This window comes from Falco rusticolus, chromosome 12, assembly GCF_015220075.1.
Source record: "Falco rusticolus isolate bFalRus1 chromosome 12, bFalRus1.pri, whole genome shotgun sequence".
In the NCBI taxonomy this organism is placed as follows: Eukaryota; Metazoa; Chordata; class Aves; order Falconiformes; family Falconidae; genus Falco; species Falco rusticolus.
Window position 1 is genome coordinate 12,856,473 of NC_051198.1, and position 7,888 is coordinate 12,864,360.

A 7,888-nucleotide genomic window follows, 5' to 3' on the forward strand; every position below is an offset into this window, starting at 1 on the left:
GATTGTGATGGGAAAAGATGACACAAATGGCCAGAAAAAAGGAAAGGATCTCTTAGATCCTGTGAGGATGCAGAATAATAAAGACCAGCTGAAAGTGGTGCCACAAGAGATCTGAGGTAGCATTACAGGACCTGGGTGAGATAAATGAGCTGACTGGGTTGGTAGTGCTGTGGGATACAATCTATTTAGGTGTGACAGAGATTGGAGCAGGGATGATACTTCCCATTCAGGGTTTTCCACACACCGTGTCACGCCATCAGGTACTAATGGGACGTTTAACAGCTAGAGTGAGATGAGCACACGCACACACACACATATATAATAAAGCAGGAGAAAAATCAGAGCTGGCGTCTGCTGTGAGCATGCACCTCTGAAAAAAGAAATCAATAAATTCCTGCCTAGTCACACAACCCTAATGGCAAGGTCCCAGTGCTTGGTAGTCATGGAGGATTTTAATTACAGTTCCCACATGTCTGCTGGGAAATGCACAATGATAAACACCAGCCAGCAGGGACTTTCTCAAAGAGCTTCAATACCATTTTCTGATTCAAAGCACTGGAGAGACGTGTTAGGCTGATAGCTCAGTAAACCAGTAATGGGATATGGAGCCTTTCACCTCGAGGTCACCTTCTAGTGACCCATGGTTATTGCCATCTGATTGCTGTTGCCTGTGTGAAATGAGGTGAGGAGCTTGGACCAGTTCCTCATGGCCAAGTGCCTCTATTGCACAAAACCCACCGTTGTGCTGCAATTGGTGCTAATTGGCCTCCCTGGTTGCCAGACTCCACGGAAGGACAAGGCACCCTAGCTCCCTGCTCCCTCCTGGGGGGCATCCCTGTCAAGGCATCAGCCCAGGGCCCCCGGGGCTGGAGCTGGAGCTTGGATGGTTGGGTGGGCTGGAGCTCTGTGAGGATCCTTTCCTGGTGGGGAAGGCTGCCTGGGAGGAGGGCGATCCCTTGGTGCAGGGAAGGATTAGGAAGGGCCGTCTCCTTTAAGAAAGGGAGAAGCCCCCCTTTCAGCAGCTCTCCCAGCTGACGAACAATGGCATGCCACCTCCTCGATTGCACAGAAATGATAATCAGACGTTCTGCAAACAGGAGAGAAAGAGAGCTGCTCCCTGCCCTCCCGCCCCCCCATCGCCCCCCCATCGCATGACTTGTGTCACAGGAGAAGAGGTGGCAGATGGGTCGTCAGGGCTGCATTGGCTTTTTAACCCCTTCTTCCCCCTCCCAGCCAGCTCCCAGAGGGGTGTGTAGGGGGACGGGCAAAGGGAGGAAGCCCTGGTCCAGAGGCTGGTTTTGCCATGGTGAGGAGTCCAAGCTGTTTGCATGGAGGCCCATGCTGCACTATGTCAGTGTCACAGTGTTACACCGGTTGCTTGTTTAAAAGCTGAGCTGTTTGGATCCATCCCATCTCAGTCAGCAGCTCTTCCAAGCTCCCACATCCAGACAGGGGAGATGTATCCGAAAGGGATGTGGGGAGTCGGCACATCACAGAGGGATGGAAAAAACCAGGATGAAAACACCTTTCTGTCCAGGGGCTCCATCTGCTTGACTTTATGGGCTTTATTCACACAGGATGGCGGGGAAAAACTCCCTCTCTCCCCCTCCACTTCAGCACCAGCTGCCAGCTTTTGCTTAGCCAAGTAAACTTCACCGGCCCAACCCCTGCGAGGCAGTGCTACCCCTGGTGCAGGGGCAAAGCCTGTATGACTCCTCAGGGTCTTTTGCCACCCGTTTTCTTCCAGGATGCTCTGAACTCCAGCAACTTGAGGAATGGCTGCAGGAGGATGCACCTACGCAGTACCTGCCTTTCTTTGTGGCTTCCATTTTCCAGCTGTCAAAATCAAAGAGCCTGGAATTCCAAGCTGAGCTCTGCTATGGATTATTACATTGCTTCAGTCCAATCCCATTACCCCTGGTCTACAGGGACTTGGAGTTATGCCACTGTTTATTAACAGGCTTTATTAATGTTAGAAACAATAGTTCCTGGCACAAAGGTTAAGGGGGAATTGGGGCATCTTCAATGAATTCTGCGGCATTTCCAGCATTCTTTGGGAGTGTGGTATTGTTGTTCTGTTGTGTCAGATTTATTATGTGCGTGCTGCTTGTACTCGATCCCTTTGGCTCGTTTTAAAAGGCCATACCACGAAAAGGGACACTGCTCAGGAGTAGGCCACGTGTGCTGTTAGTGCAACGTGTTTTGCTCCTGGAGGTGTGTTCGGTATGTCACCATGAGCCATGGTTTCACCATGCCAGTGCCATCCAGAGCTGCACAACTTTACTGTTGCATTTGCAACTGCCTGGCAGCCTCCCCACTAGTCTAGCCTTGTCCCCTCAGCTCTGCCCTGGGCCTTGCTCCTGCCCCACAGTCCCTGCTATGCCCTTCTTCCAGCTCTGCCAAAGCCCTTTTCTCTCCATTGCTATAATTTTATTCATTTGCAAATTCTTAATCTTTACGAAATTAATGCACTGCAGTGGTGCTGTCCTTTGTGCCACCTTCCACAAGAAATACCTGACTGACACTGAATAAAATGTAGCCATGTCAAGTGTCTGCTTAGAAGCAGAAACTCAGTAGCACAGGGTAGGGGTCAGCAATCTTTGAAGGGCCACATGCTGCATTGTAGTTCCCTATCCTAAGTTACTGTGAGCATGCAGTTAATCAGTGGCATCTTGCCCTCTGTGGGAAGCAGCAGGTGCCCAGCCTCAGCTAAATGTTGAAATAAGGAGAAGCTGGAAGCCCTGATTTCTCATGGAAACAAGTTTAGAGTGCAGCCAACAAAGTTTGCTGCTCGCTGTGTTTGACAGCCTGCCAACAGGCTGCCCCTGATGCCTCCCACCTGGAAAGGGCTTTTTTGCTCACCCACCCTTCACTTTTCCTTTCCACACCTGATGCTGTCATGCAATGCTGTAGACTGAAAAGCTGTTCCAGTCCGGACAGGAGGGACCAGAAAGATTTTGCTATGATCCAGGACTCAAAGGCAGTGTCTGCCCATACAAGATATGTAACTTTTCCTCCTCCATGCTCAGCTTCCCAGAGGTCCACACGTAGAATTCAGGAAGGCAGAGGCTCTTCTTCATCATCCTTAAAAGTTCCTAGATCTAAGCCAGTACAATCCTGATGCAGTGAGCAATGCAATGAAGTTAAAAGCCATGGGTTTTCCAGAACCCCACCCAACTATCCATTTAACACGCCAATGGCATTCCTTCCCTTGTAAAAACAGACTTTGCCAGTGTTCCAGAATCCAGAAAAGACCTGTAGATTCAGGGGTTCCACTAGAACCATCTGACCTCTGCAGGAATCTCCGTGGACCTCCATGGCCCCTGGACTGTGCTCTGAATGAGCCAGAGTCTGTGCTTAAGGAAAATATGGTGCTCTGTCTGCTCTTGCATTCGGGAAAGAGCCTATCTGGATTGACAAAATCTTGAGACAGTAGCTCCAGCTGCATGTAGGGTTTTCAATCCATTTTCTGCTCATGCAGCTTCTTCGTGACAACTGCAAGTCCCCATCAGACCATGCCGTGCCTTGAATCAGAGCTAGAGTCAGGCTTGGCTGCCTCGAGACACCACAGGGCTGCTGCAGGGCACGAGGCCAGGCTGGAAGGCAGCTCAGACAGCACAGCGCCGAGGGGTCAGGAGCAGACCCAGGGGCTTGCCAAAGGAGCGGGGTGTGCTGGGCACAGCCCACGGTAGTGCCAGGCTTGCAGGAGAGGAGAAAGTACAGAGGCTTTCCCCAGGCTGCAGGTCTGGTTGATGGTGATGCTGGAGCAGCCCGAGCTGTGCAGCAGCGCGGGAAAGCCTCACTATTGTTCTCTGGTGACAAAAAGAGCCCGTGAAACAGATATGCCGAGAGCCGGGCTCTTCGGGACACAGATCGCTCCATAGATTTAAGCTGATCAGTGACATTCACTGCCTCCCACCCTCCTCCCCATCCTGGGGTACATGTGTTTCAAAGGACAATTACATTTGTATTTTACAAAATACACTGCTCGTAAGAGGAGAGGAAGCCACCACGCTCCCTGCCCCCACTCCTCTGGGCCCCCATTAAGTCTGTTTGCCTGCGATTTCTTCCAACTGACAGAGCCAGTCTGTTAGCAGTTAAGTTAAACAGAGCTTGTCCTGTAATAACCCCGTTAGGGCTGCTAATTGGTACCAGCACCTACTCTCTGCCTCCTCCTTGCCGCTGGCAGGGCCTGGCTCTGCAACTCTCCTGCAGGTCAGTGAGAAAAGGGATGTCACCTGCTGGCCTTTGCTCTGGTATGGGGACCTTCTTGTCAGGGCACAGGTGGCGGTGGCAGGGGGAGGCGAGCAAGGACAGGAAGGAGCTTTGCCAGAGAAAGTAATGACCACGTCCCTGGATGTGCTCTCTGTTCCCTGCTGCTGTAATTGAAGACAGCAGTTGCTCTGCCTGGTCTGGCCACAAAGTCATCCTAATCCTCTCCTTATGACATCACAGTGTGTTGCTCTGGAAACAATGATGACATCCCAGCATCACCACAGCAACATATGGCTTAACAGCAGGGAAGGCAGACAAGGTACCACATGAGACGGACAAAGCTATACAGTGTTGTCTGACTATTAGACCTTTGCAAGGTCCCATGAGGTGCCCACTTTCCTGGAGATGCAGTTATCGCTGCTACCAAAATAGATAACCTCAAGGTTATCTAACAACACACAGCCCTCACACAGCACCATGCACTAGGAACAATTCAATTTAAGCAACAGGTGAAAATAAAGAATCTGGGAAGGACTGCATTAGCAGTGCTGCTCAGTCCCTTGAAGAACCCAGATGACAGGGCCATTTCCATAGATAAAGTCAGAGAAGGTTTGTTGTTTGGTGCTCATAGTACCTGGGTTCAAATCCTTTGGATGACCTATGGGAGTACCACACTATTTCACTTCCATGAGAAACTGTATTTTAAGTTACTCAAGATAATTTTAGGCATTACTTTTCAGTCTCCTGCACAAAATAAGCAGAACGATTTTTGCAGTCATTTGCCTCTCAAAGAACATACTTGCTCATCTGCTCAGGGATCAGCAACACCCACTATTTGTGAGAAGCCACCCCACTAACACACACCAAACTTCAGGTATTTGCTGTCAAGTCACAGGACAAACCAAAAAACACCCACAAAAAAAAGAGCTGACGGAATTATTTCATTGATTAAATCAACAAACAAACACAAGGAGAGTGCAACTTCATAGTGAGCGCAGTTCAAGGAAAAGAATGAGAAGGCTGCATCTGACAGGCTGCTCATTGTGAAACATTTGTGCCACTCCTATTATCATTACTCACTTCTTGTACATTTCTGAAGCAGTTAACTCATTAATCCTCACAGGACCCATGGGACAAGTCATTACCCATTAAGGGAAAGCCCTGGTTGCCAAACGTTTTGGCTGCGAGGAGGCTGCTGAAGAAAAAGATGCTTTGAACTGTTTAGAGGTAGGGCTTTGCTGGGGTGGCACAAGATCTTAGGAGTTCTTCTCATTTTGGCTGCATCCAGGGTCAATTCGGTCCACCTGCTGCTCAGCGAGGCCTCCCTGCAGTATGGGAGTGCTTCCAGGTGCTAAAGGAACAATCTGTGCCTGCATCCTTCTCTGAAAGCCTTAGGTGTGATCCTGAGGGAATGGTCTCAGACCCCAAACACACAGAGGAGTATCTGTGAGGCCTGATGCTGAGCCCAGTAACTTTTGGGAATGACAGGAGCACAGGGTCTTTATCCTGAATCCTGCCACATCTTTGTGTTGGCTCCCAAGGGGAGCAATCCGAAGAGCATCCTCATGCACAGCCGCTCTGCACCGCGGGGAGCCTGCACACCCCTTGACTCCACAGAGCCGATGAGGGATGCAGCATGCTTTTCCCCACCAACTTTATTAAAAGGCTGGGCTCCAAGATCCCACCCTGCACACACTCTTGGGAGGAAAAAGAAATTTTTCTGTTCACTGCCCAAGTGCCAAGGAGTGTGTTTATGCAGCCCTCTCTGCAAGGACAGTGTTTGGTGCTGTTCACCACGCCACCCTCGTCCCCATTAGGCAGGGCTCCAAGCTTCCCCAGCTCCTGGCTCCTCGGTCCTGGAGCTATCCATGGTTTGTGCAACATGCCCAGTTCTCATGGTCTTGCTCAATGCAAACATCTGACTTCATGCATGGTTCCTGCTCCAGCACTGTAGCATCTAAATCATCCCGTACACGTCACACAATTGTTCAGCTCAGACCAAGTGGCCCCAGTTTTCTCCCAGCTGTGAAAGGATAATAATGATCCCTCTGTGCAGCTCAGTGGTGTGGGGACACTGCTCTGGAGGTGGCTGCATTTTTGTATCACAGTGCATTTGAGATGTGTGCTGGGATCCTTAGGAATGACAGACACCACAACTGTGGAGAAGGTAAATTATCTGTTGCAATAACTTAACCAACTTCTTAATGTAAGGAATTTTAGGAATCTCTGCTCAAGGGAGAAAGCTCAGAAATGGGAGATGCACCCTGGAGCTCCAGGGATTAGAAGAGAAACTTGATTAGTTTAGGAGCTGGCAAAGCCATGGTGGTGTGAGAAACTGTTCAGGAGAGTCCCAGCCAACTGCAGTATCTCCACACAGAAGTAGCCAACAGCCTCTGTGGTTGGACCAGAGGGAAAACAGCAGTCTGGGCTGGGTACGAAGCCTAAAGCTTTCGGATCTGAGGAGCAGAAGCTATACAACCAACACTTTCCGTGTCTCTGAGCTGGTGGAGTGGTTTTAGGCGACCTTGATGTGAAAGAGCAGTGAGAACCTGCAAGCCAAACGGTTCTCATTAGTGGTTAAATTTCTTGGTGTGAGGGATAAAAGCACAGAAAGAGCTAAAGCAGCTCCCAGTGTTTGGGTGGAGGGGAGGGGAATGCCTACAGAGGATCACCCTTTCCCTAGGCAGTGACTCCAGAGCTTGGCACAGCCCTGACTCCAGAGCTTAGCATGACCCTGCAGCAGGGAAAAAGAGAACTGCAAGCCCTTTGCTGACCTTGACGGTAAGTATAAGTCTGTTCCCACCCAAAAAAAGAAGGTTAGAGATGGGGATAGAGAAAGACCTGGCAAAATGAGAAGGTCTGTGGGAGAGGACTGCTGCAGCAACCTGTAGGTGCAGTAGATTAGGTGCACAGCAGTGGGAGAGCATCAACATGGGCTGGAGACAGGGGATTTGAAACGAGAGCAAATGCATATGCCAGAGCATCTCTCATAGGGGTCTCCTGGTTTTCTGAAGATTCTTTAGGGAAGCTGATATCCCTAGGCTTAGAGCTGAAATAACAGCAGATGACATCCCAGTGCTGTTTCCAGACCTCTTCTTTTAGGTATATGGCTCAGAATTGAATATAAATAGCTGGGAAGCATTTAAAAAAAAAACAACAAACAACCATAGAAAACCCCTTGCTCCCATTTTCTGCCATTTTAAGAGCCATCAGGCTGCCATCAAGTCAGTGGAGCAGTACTGCAGGTCTCCTACCAGTCCTGCAAACTGGCAGCCATTGGCTGAGCTTTCACAGTTGAAGGACCAGCATTAAAAGACAGTACTCTGGAAAGTGGTCCCAGGGCTGAGGCCTGAGCTGATGAAGGATTGTGTCTTCCTCCCAACAGCCAAATGGTGATGTAGCAAACCTTCATTGCATCCCCCTCCTCATATGTTTGGAGCAGCTGCAAAACAACTGGCCACACTGACCTTCCAAACAATAGTTAAGAGTCCTCTGAAATATGTAAGAAGGGACTCTGTGTTTCTTGGTGCCCTTGCATCCAGCTGTTTGCATGCTTAGGGTAGATCCACTGCTTTGGGACCCATCCACCTGAAGACTTCACTGTGTGGTTTTGTTTCCACTTCTGAATGCTCAGATTTTTGGAAGGCAAGGTGGCAGCCCCCAGAAATGAGGG